Source organism: Silene latifolia, chromosome 4 (assembly GCF_048544455.1).
Source record: "Silene latifolia isolate original U9 population chromosome 4, ASM4854445v1, whole genome shotgun sequence".
Classification (NCBI taxonomy): Eukaryota; Viridiplantae; Streptophyta; class Magnoliopsida; order Caryophyllales; family Caryophyllaceae; genus Silene; species Silene latifolia.
In genome coordinates this window covers 76,211,620-76,232,940 of record NC_133529.1, presented here as the reverse complement: position 1 = coordinate 76,232,940, position 21,321 = coordinate 76,211,620, and positions in this window count along the sequence as shown.

The following is a 21,321-nucleotide window of genomic DNA, read 5'->3' as shown; positions in this document are numbered from 1 at the left end:
TCAATTCTTGTATTGCATTTTTGTTATTTTTGGATTTTTATACTTTGATCAAGATAATTGTCATGTTTGAGAGAAGTGAGGGAGGGGCTAATGATTTCAATTAATGTGTAGTGCTTTAGCTTAGTGTGGGGATAGCAATTGCCTCGGCTATTCATGCCTTAGTAGTGCCCCCCACAATGAAGAACACGAGATTTTGAAGAATGGAAGAATGACAAGGGATATGCAATGTACACGGATGGAACTGAATCCGAGTACAAAGGGGTAGAATCCGAGCGGATTCAGGAGAATCCGCCCGTCTTCCGGCAATCCGGGCATATTGTGTAGAAGACGCCCGTCCCTTTGAGCTGAACTTTTGAAATATTTTTGACTGTCAACGAATCCGGGCGTCCTGCATTCGAATCCGCCCGTCTTCAAAAATCCGCCCGTCCTGAAAGGAAGACGCCCGTCTTTTTGGCTGAGGAAAACAAGAAAAATCCCTGTAAAGGAATCCGCCCGTCTTCTGTAAAAGACGCCCGTCCCGTGTTTGAAAATCCGAGCGTCTTCACTGAAAGACGCCCGTCTTTAGGCGAATTTTTCCCAACCCAGAACAGGCCAAATCCGGGCGTCCCGAGCAAAAACCGCCCGTCTTGCCCCTGCATTTCAAATTTTTCGGGTTTTATAAACCCCTCCCACATTCATTTCTTCATTCCTTCATTCATAACACTACTCATAAACTCCAAAACCCTCATCCTCTCCATCACAAAAACAAGATTCCTCAACAACATCCACCAAAATCAAATCAAAACATCCTTTTAACAACAAATCAACCACTCCTTTTTCTATAAAAATCAAAACCAAGCACAAAATCTTCAACCTTTGAGTCGATTTTTGAATTCATAAAGGCAAAGCCTTTCACCTTTAAATCGATTTGGGTACACTAGAAATTGAAGATTTTTCACTCCTTTCTTGGTTTATTCATCAATGGCAAGGACTAAGGGAGCAACAAAAGCAACAAAGGTAAAGGCACCAAAGGCAAAGACTCTCTCATCAAGGCAAAAGAGTCTTCAAGCAAAGAAAGCATTGGCTATGGTGGTAGCAAGCCCAAACTTGGAAGTGCAACAACAACAACCTCCCATGGGAACAACAACATCTACTACTCCGAAAATTGATCAACTTTCGAAGTATCCGGAGGTAATTTTCATTTCCAAATCCCATAGGGACACTTTTGCCAAGTATGCTAGCAAAGCATTTTTATCCACCAAGTTTATTTGTGAATATGCCTTAGATAATTTGGGCGTCCTTGAGCAAACTAGAGCCTTCTTTAAAGCCATGGGGTTGGAGAAATTGTTTGAGTCAAAAGAATTGGCATACCCCTCCCTTACCTTAGAATTTTTGAGTTCTTTAAAAGTTAACAAGGTTGAGACCATGGAAAACATCGAGTTCCGCCTAGCTAATGTTAGTAGGCGCATCTCCTTTAAGGAAATGGGTGAAGCTTTGGGTCTTGATGATTCACCGAGTTATTTCAAGAATGTTGGCAAATATGACCCCGCTCCTCTTTGGGAGGCGATTTCCGGAAGGAAATTTGAGAGCTTTCATGCTAGTCGTGCTTTATTAGTCCACCATCCGGGAATTAGAGTATGGCACAAGGTCATAGGAAACACCATCATTGCAAGGAAAGACACCAACCATTTCACCAAACTTGATTTTGTTCTTCTTGAGTCGGCTTTGAACATTGGAAGGGAATTCACCAAGCCTTTCAACTCTCTAAGGATTTTGGTGGATAGATGGCTAAACATTGATTGTGGGAAGCAAGGCACTACCGTTATTATGAATGGCGGTCTAGTCACTATTCTAGCTAAATACTTTGATCCTAACTTCAACAAAGTTGACAAGTATGTAGCAAAGAAGGGTGGTCAGCTCATTGATATTGATACTATGATGAACAAGTACAAGTGGGTCTCTCATAACCCTCTTGACACCAAGTATGGATGGCTCACAAATGAGGCTAGATCTTTTACCTTGCTTTCGAAGATTTGTCGTTTAAGTGTCCACCGGACCAATTATCTCCTTCCCCTTTCAAAAGAGGCCGAGTATATCATCCAACAACAAAAGGGTGAAATTGAAATGCCCTCATCTTCCATTGTCACACCACCCTATCCTTTCGAGTACCAAGAGTTCAAACCCGAAGGAGTTGAAGCAGGAAATGATTATGTGACTCTTCTTATGCAAGAGATGCACAAGAAAGCCTTCGAGGACCGGAAAGATGCTTACTTAGCTCAATATCCACCCCTCTTACACTTATCTAGGCAAGGACTACTTGATCCTTCATGTCCTTTGCCTAGTTGGGCGGATAGAGAAGTCTTCTTTCCGAGTGCATTTGGGGGTGAGTTTCCGGGTGACAATGAAGTTGTTGGTGATGAAGATGTTGATGATAACATTGGTGAAGAAGCTAGTGAAGAAGGAGAAGAGGATGATGAGCAAGGTGAACAAGAAAGTGAAGAGGGAAGTGGCGATGAGTCCACTTCTAATGAGGAAGATGATGATAGTGATGATATGGTGGAAGATTAGCAAGCTTGGAGGCTCCTACCCTCTTGAGGTTTGCTTACCTCGGCCCCATTGAGGTGTTCTCATTTTTTTGTTCCCACCTTTCAGAATCCAAAATGACAAATTAGTTTCATGCATTGCATTGTGTGTGCATGAACTACACCCAACCTTAGGACATTAGCAATAATTGTTGAGAAATGTGTCCTCAACAATAGTGCGATCACATGATTTAAATATCATTATTAAATCTCATTTTAAGAATACATGTGGGATGTAATATTTTACAGTCAACTGGTCCACACATATCGGTAATGATTGGCTGACTAGAGTTTGACATTACTGTCGTGCGACGGTGGTGATCAGTTGATCCCCTTAGGTCATACCTATAGGGAAATACTCTTAATTGATTATTTAATTAATCGTATACCGATACAAGTTAATTAAATTGCTTAAAATTGACGGATGATTTTGTGAGTATAATTTACGTATCTTATTGTAAATATGATTAAATGAGACACGGTCTAAGTAATCGAATTGTTTTATTACTTAGATGAAATCATTGTTTACAGAAACAATTGGAACGGAATGAATAAATTATTATAAATACAGAATGTTGTAATTTATAATTTGGAAACATTTTGGCACGAGTAATTACGAATTACTAGTCAATCTTGTAAATGACATATTTTATGAGTATGTTGATTTTTAATATGTTAAAAATACATTACATTGTGACATGTCATGTAACATGTTACATGTAACAAAATTGACAAATGACAAAATAAAATGGACCATCCATTTTATTATGAAAGTGCCGAAATTAGAGGGAGTGTTGGGTTAATATTGTGTTTTCATATTAGTGGAAAACATAATGATTAAAGACTACCTACTAGCCTTGCAAGCCTAAGCTTTTGAGAAGAGCAAAAACAAAAGGCATTGGGCATACTACCCAATGCTCATTTTCGGCCATCCCACAAGAAAGAGAGAAGAGCTTTTCTCTTTCACATTATTATTCATTCTTTTCACCAACATAATTTTCTAGAGTAAGAAAATGAATAATCTCTACAATATGTGATTTTTCTAGAGAAATAAAATCTCACATATACTCCCTCTTGACCGAGTGATTCAAGAGCTAAAAATACAATTTATTTTGTATCATTTTATAGCAAAACTAATATTATTACTAGATCTAAATAATATTAGTTATTATGAGTATTCCTTGGGTATATGCTTTTGGGAGGGATTCTATACTTGAATCTTGTTCATCCATAAGGAAAGCTCAAGAACTAAGTAAGGTAGGTGACCTTACTAGTGCCCAAATATCCGAAAATCACATGGTGAGAAATAGATTTTTCCATCTCTTTAATTAATGTTTGCATGCATAAGATCACTTATTAATTTTATGACAAATTAAATTAAAACATATATGAGTATGTTAGTATATAAAGATCTACAATTCCTTCAATCGGTATCATGAGCCATGGTTGTTTGCATGCAAATCGGTTAAAAGTTTTTCCAAGTTATAAAGATTAACATATAAAACTTGTAAAATTTGTGTTATTATGATATATCACGAAATTAATTCATGCATGTTAAAATTTCTGGTCCTAAAATGTTTTAGGATATTTTGGTTATATTTACGGATTTTTATTGTTCATATTATACAATAATGGCATTTAAATATGATTTTATGAGTAAAAATGTCATTTTCGGTCTAAAATTAGCTATACTTCGAATTTTCCAGTGATTTTTGGATATGTTGTCACATATTATTTTGAGATAACCTGTAAATTTTCATAATTTTTGGACTTGCTATGCTCGAAAAATGGATTTTTCATTATTAAATTCGGATTTAGGTGAAAAATAGGTTAATATGAGATAAATTTCGAATCTGGTCATGGAAATTTAATATGTTGTCACATGCAATTTTACAAGATGTGTGTAAAATGATGGGCTATAGTGAAGTCTTTTTGCATGATTTATGGATTTTTAAAGAAAAATAGCATAAATAGTGACATTATTAGTGAAAAATTAATAAAACATAATCTATGACTAAGGGAAAACGTCCTATGTTGCATTTTATTATCTTTTTCAGATCTAAAATTGAAAAGTTAATGAATATAATTTTTCCCATGTTTTTATGATTATTTTAGTTAAAACCGATAAACCGCAACATTGTTTTTCCGAAAAATTTCGAAATTTTTAACCTAAGTTTTTGAACATTATGAGTGTCATGGTATTTTTCCAGAATTTTCATGAGTTTAAATTTTGAATTTTGAATTTATTTGAAATTTTGTGATTTATTTGAAGTTTATAGCTTATTTTTGGTAATTTTAGTCCATTAATGAACAATTTTATAAATATGAGTTAATTATGGTCAAATTATTAGTGAAGACTAAATTTTGAGTCCTAAGAGGTTAGGGTAATTAACGTATGCATAAATATAAATTTATGTAATTTCTGTGATTATAAAATGTTAAAATCACGCAAATCCGTAAAAACCGAGTAATATACGATATTGGCTAATTAAAGGCGATTTAGCATAAAATTGAGCATGTTCATACATATTATAATGCTGCATTTTCTTTATGATTGTCATAATTTTAATTTATGTAATTTTGAATTATGTAATTTTACTTAGTTTGGCCTTAGTTTTTAATTGGTATTGCCCGAAATGTATGGGAATATCGATTCGGTTGTAATTTTATTGTGATCTCGTATCACCGTCTTGTAATTTAATAGATTTATTTTGTTATAGTTACAAATGTATAATAGGAAATTATGTAATTTATTATGTAATTTTATTCATTACGGATTTCCCAAAGACGGATTTCTTCAAGATGGCGATACATTAAGACGGTGTTACCTCGAGATGCGTGCCACAACCGAAGTTCAAGGGACCAATGGAGTTGGTTTCCGAATATGTAATAGTTAAATAGTTTTTCTATTTTAGGAAAGGCCATACTAGGATTTATTTATTTTTATGCTTGCATTTTATTTTATGTCGCATGCATCGCTAAATCGCCATAACTAAAACATACATCTTCTTTCATCGAGTTATCGACCGTGTCAACTAAAATTATCGTAGTTCACCGCTTTAGTTCACTTAAAACGTGATAGATAATAAATTGACATGACCTCTCGCTAAAACAATTAATTGAGACATAGCCTTACCAAATAGTAGAAACCATGAAAACCTATTTCGCGAGGGAGTACACTCGGCCCTACCGGGGTACAAAACTTGTTACGTAGGGGAAGTGGGTGATAAATGTCTAATCCACCGAATTCATGTTGATAAGGGATGAATCGGCCCTACCGTGCCCAAGTTGATGTGGATTTGGATCATGGACACATTTATTCGAAATTTGGATTGAACTCAACAAAAGTTTCTGATAAGGGATGTATCGGCCCTACCGTGCCCTTGTCGGATGTGTTTTGGGCTATAGATAATTATTAGAGTAATTTTATCGACCAAGAGTTCTAAAAGTAGAATCGATTAAAGAGTTAATCCACCGAGTTATATTGATAAGGGATGAATCGGCCCTACCGTGCCCAAGTTAATATGAATTTGGATCTTGGAATCATTTATCATAGTTGGGTAGAGGTCACTATGTAAATGCTATACTTGTTTTTCAAGTATTAATAAAACGATAAATGTTAAGTTTTCCAATATTCCGTTATTATATTGTTCTATTTCTTTACCACAATTTATATACGATATCATTTCGATTTTTGATTCAAATCTCCTTAAAACATCGTAACTAAAGACAAATATGAATTTGCTTCTAAAACCTCAAATGAACCATTGATAAGGATCTCTTGTAAAGAGTATAGATTAAAGTTATTCATTATCAAACAGGTTTTTGATTCATGACTAACACTTCTACTTACAATGGATTATGTTTCATATACTTAATTGAATTAAGTACCTTGAAGCGATAAATTGTTTTGGTAATTAGTTTTGTCAGAATTCGTAATTGACCAAAATAGCGCAACCACTTCAATGAAAGTTTTAAGACTAAAACGAACAAATGAAGAGAAATCTTCATGAATTCAATTTTGCTTCTCAAAGCAAAGACTCATTGAAATGAGTGGGAGCATTCTCTTAAACCGTTAAGATGAGGACGAGGTTCAAGAAGTAAAGATAATAATGGAATTGATACAAGGTAATGTTAAAAGTAAAGTTGTTGAGAATAGCGATACTAAACTTATCAATCCCGACTGATAAAGTTTCCATTGTCTTAAATGTTGGACACGAGAAAGGAAACTACCCCAAATTATTGAAGAATCAACAAGTTAGTTGTGGGACATCTAATGGGACCTTCTTCGTTAAATGTTTATTTGATTAAACATAAATTTTGCTAGTATTAATTCGTCAATATTAGAAACCGGTGGTGGTTTTCATCATTATGTTTGATACATAGGATGATTAGAATATGACGACTAGCAACAATAATGTCGAGAGATAGAGTAATTGTGTACTCAATCTAGTTTTTGGATTTAAAGTTGTACTTAATTATGACTATTAAGTGCATAAACTCTAAATAAGAATATAAACTTGTTAAGATACGAAAGAGGTTTTCACTTTTTGTGACCCTATACACCACGATTTGATGTATGGCTAGCCCATAATCAAGGTGATTATATTCTAAACCAAACTAGAATGATATATCATGTAGATGATGTAAGATTCAAATTGGTAACCCAAGATTAAACCTTAAATTTTGAAATGATGAACGCAAAGAGTTATCGAGTACTCTTGAAACCATTAGATTGTTAATGGTATATGCGTATCTTGTATTCAAAGCAAGATGTCTCGTGCCTTTGGTTGAAAAGGAGATCGAGGTTGTAAATCATCGATCCAAAATAGGTTGATCATTTTCTTTTACCAACGAGTTAAGTTGACGCTAATATGTTCACTTAATAAGGTAAATAGAGAAACCTTTGAAGAATTTCAAAGAGTTCAAGGAATCACGATTTAGTCGTGATGGGATTATCAAAGTGAAGACTTTGATATAAGCCAAAGAAAATGTGATATAGTATCACAAGTTAATCTCTCTTAGCACGCATTATGGAATAATGTGTGATTGGATAAGAATTCAAACGCTATTCGATATGGTTTTGACTTCAATCAAGTTACTATGAGTTACTTGATCATTTTGGGGATTTTATCATTTTTGTCTAAATTATTTTTCCACTAAATCGAATCATATGAGATATCAAAAGGTAAGGGTACCCTGTTTGTAAGTTTTTCATAAGAAACAAATGCTCATTTTTTCCTTTTCAATTATCACGAGTACGACGGGTTTGTGGCTCGTGAAGCTGTCTTTCTAAAATACAAGTTTATTTTTAGAAGACAGAGTGGGAGAAATTATTCAAGAGCCACAAAGAATGCCACAGAGAATGTTATGTCGCAAGAAACTGGTCCTTCTTGGCTACATGAGACGTTTTGTGTAAGACATTGTTTCTTCGAAACCTAGGAGGTTAAATTCGTCACTTGTTAAAAATGATGAACTCATGCTACTTTTAAGAAAGTAAAGAGCTTATAACTTACAAAAGAAATTGTTTGATTCAAGTTGATTACTTCTGGAAAGTAATCAACAAATGACTTACATAAGAGTGTTTAAGTCACAACTCAATACAAGGCTTAGAGCCATGAGAATCCGAAATAAAAGGCTTGATTAGTGACAAAGGGTTTTGCACTAATAAAGAGATATTTCAAAGCAAGATTGGTTGCAAAGGGTTTTTCACTAATTGAAATGCTTAAGTCTATTTGGATCTTCTTAGGGATTGTGTTTCATTATGAGGTTATGAAATACGTAGCAAGTGAATCTAAAACCCACTTCTTCAAAAGAAGGAATGTATTCAATACATGTCACGAGTTTTATAGATTCTTGCCATCCTAAGATAATGTGAAACTTAAGAGAGAATCTTAAGTAGGACATCAATGAGTTGGAGTCAACATTTTGATCATGTGATAAAACTTTTCTCGATAAGTCGAGAAGTTGTGTTTATACATGGAGTTTAGTGGGAGTTACGGAAGTTTTAATTAGTCTTATATGTGGATGACATATTGATCATTGCGAATGATATAAGACTTTTGGAGTATTATAATACATCTTTATTATCCGGATTTATGAAGATAAATCCACATGATATTAGCGTCAATAAGAAGTCTTATGTTGATAAGATTCATGACTAGTTCAATTAATTTGAACATATTTGATTGATTCCATTTGCTTCCGCTGCCGGATCAATTAAATGAGTAATGATGTATAACACTTCATATACTTTGAGTATGATGAATTGTTTTCAAAATCGAATTTAAGTAATCTTTACCTAGTAAGCTATAAAGATTACCCTTAAGTGTTTGCAGAAGCATTAAGGCTATGATGCAAAGTGTTTATGATGCAATTTTGTGTAATAGTGTTACACAAGTGACAATTGACAATTGAGATTGCGCATGGTTTCCGACAAAACCATAATCAAAACACATTAGGATGGTTAAGATACCATTGTGGCTATGTTAATTAAGAAGTAGATTTTCTATAATCGTTCTAGGCAATAAAGAACAATGAGAGATATTTATAACGGAAATTGAGTACACTTGCAATCATGAGATGTGCAAGAAGGATGAGTCCCGCACACTGTGAAAACAGTGGGAGCTATTCTTAGGCTAGAGGGCCTATGTCTTGATTGGATCTCGACACGTACTCAGAAAGTTTTGTAATGCAAATGTATACATTACAAAGGAAAACGAGTATGTAGTAGGGTTAAGTAAGGTACAAGAAATTGATAAAACCTACTAACCAAAGCCTTCTCATAGGCTTAACATGATGAGTCATGTCATTTCAATTGAATTGAAATGAACAACTACATACAATATCAAATTAGATTATAGAATATGAAATAGTAATCAGGCATTGACTATTCATATGTGATAATCGCATTTGTCGTTCGAGTTTTTCTTTAAAAACTCCTTTTATACTTTGTTACATCCAAACGGGTTGTAGTGACAATTGAACCCCGTTAAAGTGAACACGGATTAACATTGTATTCGCCCATAGTCACTTGTATGAGGTGACGTCTCGAAGTGACTAGAGTGTGATGCGATTGATGGCAAGTTCAAGTGCCATAGAGTCATGTGAGATGACTAGTCGATCACATAGGCATTAGGGAACACCTTGTCGGGCCTTATGACCGCTTATAGAGTTCTGGCAATTTATATAGCCTGGTCGTGGCGAGAGCTACTATAGTATTCTAATGAGTCGATTCTTTTGACTAAAGACTGTTCGCCTAAGATGGCACAGTTTCAGATTAACTTTGATTTGTGTTACTACGACCTTCGTAAATGGGGTCAAATGGGCATACTTTGGGTTATGATGGCTGTGGCCAGTCGAAGGGAATGAGTGCGATAGGAATTATCCATCCCCTTGTCAGGGTTAAAACAATATCTCAGGGCCACTCGAGGAGTAATGAACTGGAAATGCGTGGCCACGCTCGGAAGGTATCCAGAGTGGATAAATCCGGTCAAACAGTTATTCTCCAGATCGAGGAAACCACTCTCGATATGATCACTTGCAAGTACGACCTGAAAGACACCTTGCATTGAGTGGGAGATAGTAATAGGACAAGAGAATTGGTGACGCACACTTGTCGAGGACAAGTGGGAGATTGTTGGGAAATGTGTCCTCAACAATAGTGCGATCACATGATTTAAATATCATTATTAAATCTCATTTTAAGAATACATGTGGGATGTAATATTTTACAGTCAACTGGTCCACACATATCGGTAATGATTGGCTGACTAGAGTTTGACATTACTGTCGTGCGACGGTGGTGATCAGTTGATCCCCTTAGGTCATACCTATAGGGAAATACTCTTAATTGATTATTTAATTAATCGTATACCGATACGAGTTAATTAAATTGCTTAAAATTGACGGATGATTTTGTGAGTATAATTTACGTATCTTATTGTAAATATGATTAAATGAGACACGGTCTAAGTAATCGAATTGTTTTATTACTTAGATGAAATCATTGTTTACAGAAACAATTGAAACGGAATGAATAAATTATTATAAATACCGAATGTTGTAATTTATAATTTGGAAACATTTTGGCACGAGTAATTACGAATTACTAGTCAATCTTGTAAATGACATATTTTATGAGTATGTTGATTTTTAATATGTTAAAAATACATTACATTGTGACATGTCATGTAACATGTTACATGTTACAAAATTGACAAATGACAAAATAAAATGGACCATCCATTTTATTATGAAAGTGCCGAAATTAGAGGGAGTGTTGGGTTAATATTGTGTTTTCATATTAGTGGAAAACATAATGATTAAAGACTACCTACTAGCCTTGCAAGCCTAAGCTTTTGAGAAGAGCAAAAACAAAAGGCATTGGGCATACTACCCAATGCTCATTTTCTAACCATCCCACAAGAAAGAGAGAAGAGCTTTTCTCTTTCACATTATTATTCATTCTTTTCACCAACATAATTTTCTAGAGTAAGAAAATGAATAATCTCTACAATATGTGATTTTTCTAGAGAAATAAAATCTCACATATACTCCCTCTTGACCGAGTGATTCAAGAGCTAAAAATACAATTTATTTTGTATCATTTTATAGCAAAACTAATATTATTACTAGATCTAAATAATATTAGTTATTATGAGTATTCCTTGGGTATATGCTTTTGGGAGGGATTCTATACTTGAATCTTGTTCATCCATATGGAAAGCTCAAGAACTAAGTAAGGTAGGTGACCTTACTAGTGCCCAAATATCCGAAAATCACATGGTGAGAAATAGATTTTTCCATCTCTTTAATTAATGTTTGCATGCATAAGATCACTTATTAATTTTATGACAAATTAAATTAAAACATATATGAGTATGTTAGTATATAAAGATCTACAATTCCTTCAATAATGTCTAACTCGGTTTTGGGAAGTCAATGCATACACAACGGGAGGTAATCTAAATTATCCTCTCCGTCATAAACAAAAACCATGCATCATGTAGTGTAGATTAGTGTAGCTTGCATTTAGTGTAGAAATCATGCATCATATTTGCATAATTTCCCATCATTTTGGCCATTGAGGACAATGCCCATATTAGTGTGGGGATGGGGAATTCTAACTTAACTTTTATTCAAAAATCCAAAAATCCAAAAAAATTGAAAAATTTCGAAAAATCATAAAAATTTAAAAAATTGAAAAGCCAAAAACAAGTTCTTTTCCTTTGTAGTGTAGTCATGTATATATTGTGTTTGTTCTATCCTTGTTCACATTGATCGACTACGCCACATCCGAGACATGAGGATATTGAAGACCGCATGGTATGATCTTTCCAATCTCCTTTTTCCTCTTTATGTTAATGACTATGTGGCTTTATTTTGATTGATGCGGTATAACTTAGGACTTGCATTTAGTTTATATGTCATATTAGTTGATAGAATCACTTGCATTAGGATGTATATAATAGTTGCATCATGGCATGTAGTTGCATTTAGATAAAAAGTTTTGAAAAGTGCCTAATTGGGAACTTTGACAAGAGCAACTAAGCCATTACAAATACTTTTTCAACTTAAGACTTTGCCTACTAGAATGGTTGTAAAACACCCTAGATTGTGTCATACTAGTGTCTTTTGACCCATGACCCATAGCCTAGTCAAGGGTTTTCATGTGAGTCACCTATCCAACCCCGTGATGCGATGTGGACTTGGTTAACTTGTCTAGGTGACCTTGATTGACCTTGTGGTAAGGCAACCCAAAAATACTTTCTATCAATAAGCTTGAAGTGCTCATTTCAAAGAATTTTGTTATGTGGAAGTAATTTATTGCTAAGGAAACCTCAAATGTTATGAAATGTTGAAATGTTGAGAAATTTTAGTCGTTTTGATGGAGGCGTACCACTTCGATGTGATTTGGAGAGGGATCCATTGAATTGGGCCCCCACACGGTTGTGAATTCGACCGCCCAGAGACAGAGTGACTATCACCCCGAAAAGCTATTGTCTAGAGGTTAACCGGTTGCCTAATAAGCGATTGGCGAAAGCAAAGGACACTAGCCCGGAAGGGACAAACCCCATCTTAAATTTTTGAAATGTGAAAGTTAAATGAGGCCAATTTTTGAATACTAGTCATATCCACCCTTTGTTTATAACGATTTGAGCATTTCATTCCCAAAAAGCCTTTTTGTCAAGCCACTTTGTCGAGCTTGGGACGATCCATGACCTTTACTTTTGTAGAGAATTCGAGACTTGTCATGTCATATGCTACTAGCATCATAGGGATCATCATTCCACCACCATCCGATCGCCCTTGACGAAAGCATTTGGAAATTGAGGACGAAAGTAGGCTAGTTTAACACCATTTGGAGGTGATTTAGTGCCATCCTCTTAGCCTTAGTAATTTGTTGAACTAGTATTTGTGAAGGATTATATGCACTTAAATTTGATCCTCTTTAGTGCCTCCGCCACTTGATGAGGAAGTGGCTATTCCTTTTGTAGATGCATCCATTATTTGATTTTGTGCGCTTAATGTTTGGATGTGTCGCCATCTTGGCAAGACCCACCTTGCCTTGCAAGAAGGCATCCTACCTCATGGTTGTCTTGTTGTGAGTTGAAGGGGCGGAGTGAGACCCGCTAATTGTCTCATATCGGCTATGTTATTAGGTTAGTTTAAATAATGGTCCTAGTCTTTGTCACCTCTTTACTCGGGACGAGCAAAGGTTCGGTTTGGGGATATTTGATGTGACCATAATTAGCGCATATTTAGCCCCCGAATTAGCCTTGTTCCCATGCTTTTTAGTGAATATTTGTGTCATTTATTGTCTTTAGTTCCTTGTTTTGCATATACTTTGAGATTTTGATCCCTTGGTAGGAAAGGAGTAAGAATCTTGCATTTTCATGGCAAAACGAGACTAAATTGATTGAATTCAATGACCAAGCATCAAGGAGAGACAAGATTAGAAGGCCTTTGTACATATTATAGTAGTTGGGCAATGTTGAGGAAAGATCCTTGCATCCCCGAGGAAATCCCCAAGGATTTTACGAAGAAAAGGGAAGAAAAGAAGAAGAAACAATGCTGAGCTACAATCCGAGCGGATTGCCCTGAATCCGCCCGTCCTCCACAGCACAATCCGGCCGTCTTCTCCCAAAGACGCCCGGGCAGCAGCTTCAGAATCCGGCCGTCTTCTCCCAAAGACGCCCGTCCTCCAGACCCAGAATTCGCCCGTCCCGAGCCTAAAACGCACGGATTCCAGTCCAGCACAATTTCGTCTTCTTCAAGTCTCCGTGAAAGATGCCCTTCATTCGAAAAATATCAGCGTTTCCCTGCTCAAATCTAAAAAGTGTAATTACTAGTTTAGCCCTTAGTTAACCCTAATGCATCCACCTAATTTCCACTATAAATACCCCATTAGTCTAATTAGAAGAGGATGTTCTTCTTATCAATTCTTAGTGTAGTTAATATCAATCAAATCTCTCTTTAGTTTTGTAATCAACAATTAATCAAGTTCTAATACAAGTTTTATTTCCTTAATCTCTCTCTTGTTCATCCTTTATTTTGGGTAATTGAAGATTATTTGGGTTATTATTGGGAGATTGACAACCTCTCAATCAAGCATCAAGTACTTCTTTTATCTTTGCTTTATTATTGGATCATTAGTAGGTATAATTCTCTTAATCCCTTTTTAATTATTGCTAATTACTTTCATTTATTCATCATGTTTTACTTTGTTAGTATGATTGACAACCTTGCTAGCATGATCAACATGATAATGAGTGAGTAGTCACCTACCTAGGGTTAATGGGTAATTAGGGGAAACCAACATGGTGAATGATTCATGCTTAAATTAATATGCTTTCATGGTTTATTTGCTTGCTTGTTTTGATCTCAACTCATGCACATGTTATGTTTGATGAAATGCGAGCCTATGAATCCTTGCATTTTTTACCCATCACCTATCTTTTCAATGAGACTTGTAAGACATAAACCAACTCGAGTCTCATTAGACCATGCATGTTCTTGAGTAGGGAAGACTAAGTCGACTTGTAGGTGTTGTACAATCTAATCGATTCAGCTCCGGGACCCAAACTTTCCTAGGATTGTAAGATATAACCCAACTCAATCCATCACAACAATAATTGCTTGCTTATAATTTGAGAACATGTTTGTATGATCAATTCCCATGATTCCCTTATGACCCCATGACACCCTAGTGCTTTTTACCAATTGTTTACAACCCTTTTAATTCATCTTGCTTGTTTACTTTCATTGCTACTTAGTTTAGTGACCTTCTACATCAACCCAAATTGTGACACCCCTAAGACACCACTAGTTTCAATAGAAATCTCATCTCAATTCCCGTCCCTTGGGATCCGATCTTTACTTGTCTCTTTACTAATTGTAGAGTTGTTTGTGAAGTTATAAATTGTGTTTGATTGGATGTGTGACGACCAACTATTGACATCCGTACATCAGCAACCCTACGTAATCCAAGTATGACACCCAAAGAACGTGCACCACTAAATATCTCTGGAAATGCTACAATGCAAGAAGTAATAGCCGTGGTTGATGAACTAATCGACCAAATCATCCAATTGGAGGCCGAAATCATAAGGTTGAGAGAGCTTGCTACTGTCAATAGAGTATGGGCCGACGATGATGAAGATGAATACCTCACCGAACACTACCTAGTCAAAGTCAGTGAGGAGATAGTCCAAAATAGTGAGGACCAAGATATAGACCACCTTACTCGTTTGGGGCGTCCATATCAAAACATTTCCCAAAATGGTCCCATAGCAAATGGTCCAATCACCAATACCAACGTTGTCACGCCAAATGATAACAAAGATACCTCCACTGAACATTTACTAAAGCAACTACAGAAGACAAAGGCTGATCTTTCAGTCTGGCAACTAGTTGCAAGCTCGTTCCCACATCGTCAAGCTTTACTGCAAGCTTTGGCCAAATTAAACGTGGCACATAACTCCACACCCGATGACGTAGTCAACTTGGTCTTCCAAGATTTGCCTAAGCTAAGTAACCCTGTTACTTTCTCAGAGGAAGATTTGCCACCTTTCGGCGCTAGTCACAACTTGGCTCTATACATTACTGTCATTTGCTTAAAGAAGAATGTACCAATGACTTTGGTAGATGATGGCTCCGCAGTCAACGTTATACCATTAAAAAAAGCGTACAAATTAGGCATGAAAGAGTCAGATTGGACCCCTACCAACCAAGGTGTTCGCGCATATGATGGTACACGACGAAAAGTGCTAGGACTAGTTAACCTTACCATAGCCACAAGGCCAATTGAACGAAAGGTTAACTTCCAAATAGTGGACATTGAAGCATCCTTCAACATACTTCTGGGAAGACCTTGGATTCACGCTTCCAAAGCGGTAACATCCACCCTCCACCAGAAAATCAAGATCCTACTAGATGGTAAAGTGGTGACGATCACTTCGTCACCCATCAAGGCGGTAATAGAAAAGAGGTCAAGCAACCAAGTACTTGCAGATCCAGTATATGAGCTTGGGGGCTTCCATAACATAAACCTTGTAGAGAGTGAGTTGGCACCTTTATATTTAGATCCCTACTCTAATTTAGTGGTCAACCACATACTCAAATCTCAGGGATACTTCCCGGGAATGCCATTAAATCCTGTCCAAAGAAATACCTTTGCGCCTTACAAAGAAGGCAACTCGCAAAGGATACCACTAGGACTAAGATACAAACCCACCAAGGAGGAAGCCCTAGAAATGCTCACTCAATTCCAAAACCGCAAGAATGTGGGAATCCAAATGCGGCCCTACCTTCCTACCATAAATGGATACTTCATTAGAGAAGGGAGTCAAGAACTCTTTCACGGGTTTCCCGAGCCTTGGCACTACATAGAAAAGCAACTAGCTGGAATCGAGATCTTTCACGATTGCTACTTTATTCCCACAGAAACGGTTCCTACCGTCAAGACTCGTCAAGCACCTTTCTTAGACGAACAAGCTGTTAGCTTACTATTCGTAGAAGATCGGTTTGTTAGAGCCGCGCAGGACGAGATCATTACCATGATACTTCAAGACGATCACTTCAAGCCTACCGCATTGATCACAGAAACTAGTTCGAATCAACAGAAAGGATGGAGAAAATCGATCAAGTGGACAAACAACCAAGGAAGACTCTTCAAGCTCACAACTGAAGAAGGAGAGATGTTCAAAGGAGAACCAGAACACGATGAATTCGAGTCAGAGTCAGAGTAGGAGTCCGAGTCGGAGTCTAGAGATGTCCCTAGAGAGTCTCCTCATGTCGTCACTCCCACTTCCCTTGTTCCTCCCAGCTTAGCATCAAGTAGTAACAGTAGTTCGGGAAATGTCCCAACAGCTGTCCCTTTACCGCCACTGACTACTGAACAGATGGCCTCTTTGTTTCAACTCTTTTCAAATTTTAATATGAATAAATCAGGTTCTGCTTACTCCTTGTGTTATTCTGAATGCAATTCTGTTTACGATGATAATGAGGATGACCCAGACCCAGACTCAATCGAAATACCTCCTTACATAGCCAAAGAAATACTACAAGAGGGAGAAGGGGGACCAATTATAGAAAACACCGAACCCATCAACGTGGGAACCGAACTAGAACCCCAAGAACTTAGGATAGGGACGACCTTGAGCCCCGCCGAAAGGGCCAGTTTTATAGACCTCCTACACAAGTTCAAGGACGTTTTTGCTTGGTCCTACAAAGACATGCCAGGGATCGACATGGATATCGCAGAGCACATAATACAAATCAAACAAGGTTTTAAACCCGTGAAACAGAAACTTCGTCGAATGAGAACAGAATGGGCTCTTAAGATCAAAGAAGAAGTCAATAAGCAATTCAAAGTCGGGCTCATTAAACTATCCGAATACTCAGACTGGGTAGCCAACATAGTACCCGTACCCAAGAAGGATGGGAGAATCCGTGTGTGTGTTGATTTCAGAGACTTAAACAAAGCGATTCCCAAGGATGACTTTTCTCTACCACATATCGACATATTGGTGGATAATACAGCGGATCACGCGTTGCTATCCTTCATGGATGGATATGTAGGGTATAATCAGATCAAGATGGCCATAGAAGACATGCACAAAACCGCCTTCGTCACTCAATGGGGCACCTATTGCTACACAGTTATGCCATTTGGGTTAATCAATGCCGGAGCTACATATCAACGCACCGCAACTACACTACTACATGACATGATGCATAAAGAAGTTGAGGTATACGTAGAGGATATGATTGTCAAGTCCAAAGATAGAGAGGGGCACATTGCAAACCTTCGCAAATTCTTCTCAAGACTACGAAAGTACAACATGAGACTCAATCCACAGAAATGTGCATTTGGGGTAACATCCGGCAAACTCCTGGGATATGTCGTTAGCCAACGAGGGATAGAAATAGACCCTTCCAAGATCAAAGCTCTAATCGAAATGCCACAACCTCAAACAGAGAAGGAGGTTAGAGGATTCTTGGGCAAGGTGCAATACATAAGTTGATTCATATCCAAACTCACCATGATCTGTGAACCTATCTTCAAAAAGCTAAAGAAAACGGATCACACCATGTGGGATGATGACTGTCAAAAGGCATTCGACCGAATCAAGGAGATACTAGCCAAGCCGCCAGTGCTTAAGCCACCCCAACGAGATCAACCTCTTGGTTTATATCTCACAGTGACTGAAACAGCCATGGGTGCCATGCTGGCCCAAACTGTGGGAAAAGAAGAAAGAGCTATCTACTACCTTAGTAAGAAGTTCTTGGAGTATGAGTGCAAGTACACACCACTCAAAAAGACATGCCTTTCTCTTGTGTGGGCAACGAAAAAGATACGCCATTACATGCTTTGCTACTTCGTCAAAATATACTCCAAAATGGATCCTCTCAAATACCTCTTCGAAAAACCTGTTCTCAATGGACGCCTAGCGAGATGAACTTTGATGCTCTCAGAGTTCGATCTCAAGTATGTACCTCTGAAAGTTATAAAGGGGCGCGCTGTCGCCGAGTTCTTCGCAGAAAATCCCATCAATGATGCACAAACAATAGACACCTGGTCATTTCCGGATGAGGATATACTCCAAACCGATGTAGACTCCTGAGACCTTTATTTTGGAATAAGAGTGTTGCTCATTTCTCCTGAAGGCGAGCATACACCACTCTCTGTCAAACTCGACTTCGAGGTGACAAATAATGCGGCAGAATATGAGGCTTGCCTCATTGGGCTAAAAGCAGCGGTAGGTTTAGGCATCAAGAATCTTCGGGTACATGGAGATTCATCTTTGATCATCAACCAAAATACGGGATCTTGGAAAATTCGGAGTGAAAGCCTAGCACCGTATCAAGCCAGGATAGACCAAGTTGCCCAATTCTTCGATCAAGTAACGTACCTACACCTACCTCGAGAACAGAATCAATTTGCAGATGCTCTTGCAAAACTCGCATCTTTGTTTAATATGCCGGATGATATGGTAGAAATGCCTTTATGCATCGAACGACGGTCAGAACCAGCAGCTTATGTGCACCAAATTACAAATGAAGAAGAAAACCCAGAGGAACCTTTGTTCCAAGCAATTCTGAACTTCAAACTCAACGGCACCTATCCACCAGACATGGACAAAAGGGGACAACGTGTTATACGCTTACTAGCCTCCCAATACGTCCTCATGCAAGGAGAATTATATAAAAGAACACCTCTTGGTGTAGTCCTGCGTTGCCTTGATCATTCACAAGCACGGAAAGTGATGGAAGAAGTCCATGATGGAGAATGTGGCCCTCACATGAGTGGACCAATGATGGCAAAGAAAATCACGCGTTTGGGGTATTATTGGACCACAATGGAATCCGATTGCATCAAATATGTCAGACATTGTCATAACTGCCAAATCTTCGGGAATGTGCAACACGTCCCTCCTTCACTACTCTACACCATGACATCTCCTTGGCCATTTTCTGGTTGGGGAATCGACATCATCAGAAAGATCACCCCTGCCAAAACAGGAGGTCACTGTTTCATTTTGGTGGCTATCGACTATTTTACCAAATGGGTATAAGCGACTTCTTATGCTAGTCTCACAGCCAAGAACGTGGCAAAATTCATACAAACCAATATAATCTGTCGATACGGTTGCCCACATGAGGTCATCAGTGACAATGGGTCACATTTCCAGGCTAAGACTGAACAATTGCTAGCCAAGTACAAAATCAAACATCACCATTCCTCGCCGTATAGACCACAAACTAATGGTGCAGTAGAGGCAGCAAACAAAAATGTTGTCACAATCCTCAAGAAAATGATTGACAATTATCGAGATTGGCCAAGTAAAATACCATTTGACTTATGTGGATATCGCACATCTGTTAGGACGCCCACTGGGGCCACTCCTTTCTATTTGACCTACGGTATGGAAGTCGTGCAACCAGTCGAGCTCGAAATACCATCCTTGAGCATTCTACTCGAAAGTCAAATCCCAGAAGCCGATTGGAAGAAGGATAGATATGAAGAACTCATCCTTCTAGATGAACGAAGATTGCGCGCATTACATAATATGCAAACGTATCAGGCACGTATCAAACGAGCCTTCAACAAAAGGGTTAAGCCAAGAAACATCAGAGAAGGAGACGTAGTTCTCAAATCAGTTAGAGCTCTTTTACCTGTCGATCCACGAGGAAAGTTCAAACCCAACTGGGTCGGACCATTTCTAGTCAACTCCATACTCCCGGGGGTGCGATTAGAATCACAGACCTAGACGGGAATGAGTTTGCTAACCCAACTAACCTCGACCAACTAAAACGTTACTATGCCTAGAATAGGAACAAAAACGCGCCTCGCGTAACAGCACATGTCGCTCTTGTGCACGGAATAAAAAATGGCCCATGGCCGGCTGAAATAGAGTTTATGTCACTTTGCTCTTGCATTTTGACAAATCGTCATCCTCATCTCATCAAATAAACTGAATTATGCTTTAGGAGTAAGTAAAGCTCATGCTTATTTTCTAGTTCATTACAAGCTCTTGCTTAGAACAATTATTCTTTTACATTTACTTGAACTACGCGCAAGGGTTTGATTTCATTTTTTAAATGAATACGTAGGCAATCCTTCACAGGATACAACCCACTATTACTTTAAATGTAAATAGAAGGACATTTGCATATGCATTTGGAATTCGACAAGAATAATAAAAGAAAATCACAACGGTTGCATAACCAATTAACATTTTATTCATTAATTTCCATAATAATAATAGTATGTCACATAATAAAAATAATGCTAAAATAAATAGGCTAGGATTCTAAAAACCCCACCATTTTTATTACAAACAATAATAATAATAATAATAATAATAATAATAAATAATACTAAGACTTAGGCTATTCTTCCATTTTCCCTTTGCCTTTATCATTCTTGTCATATTTCCTATCTCGACCACGAGCCGGGCGCTCCTGCGCTATCTCAGATCTAATCACCAATGGTCTCTCTCGTGGTCTAGCCTTGCCATTCTTATCAACCACCTTCTCGATGACAGGAGAGGTCTTCGGTTTCTTCGACGGATGAACAACTCGAAATTCGGCTTCTTCCTCTCCCTCGGTCAAGTGCTTCTCTTTCTCCTTCTCTACATCACGAACCTTGTAGTCAACAGGCTCGCGCTCCTCAGGAGTAGAAGCCTTCCTCCACTGCAAGTAGGAATCTGACACCCATAATGCGCTAACTGAAGAGTTTAGGAACCACATG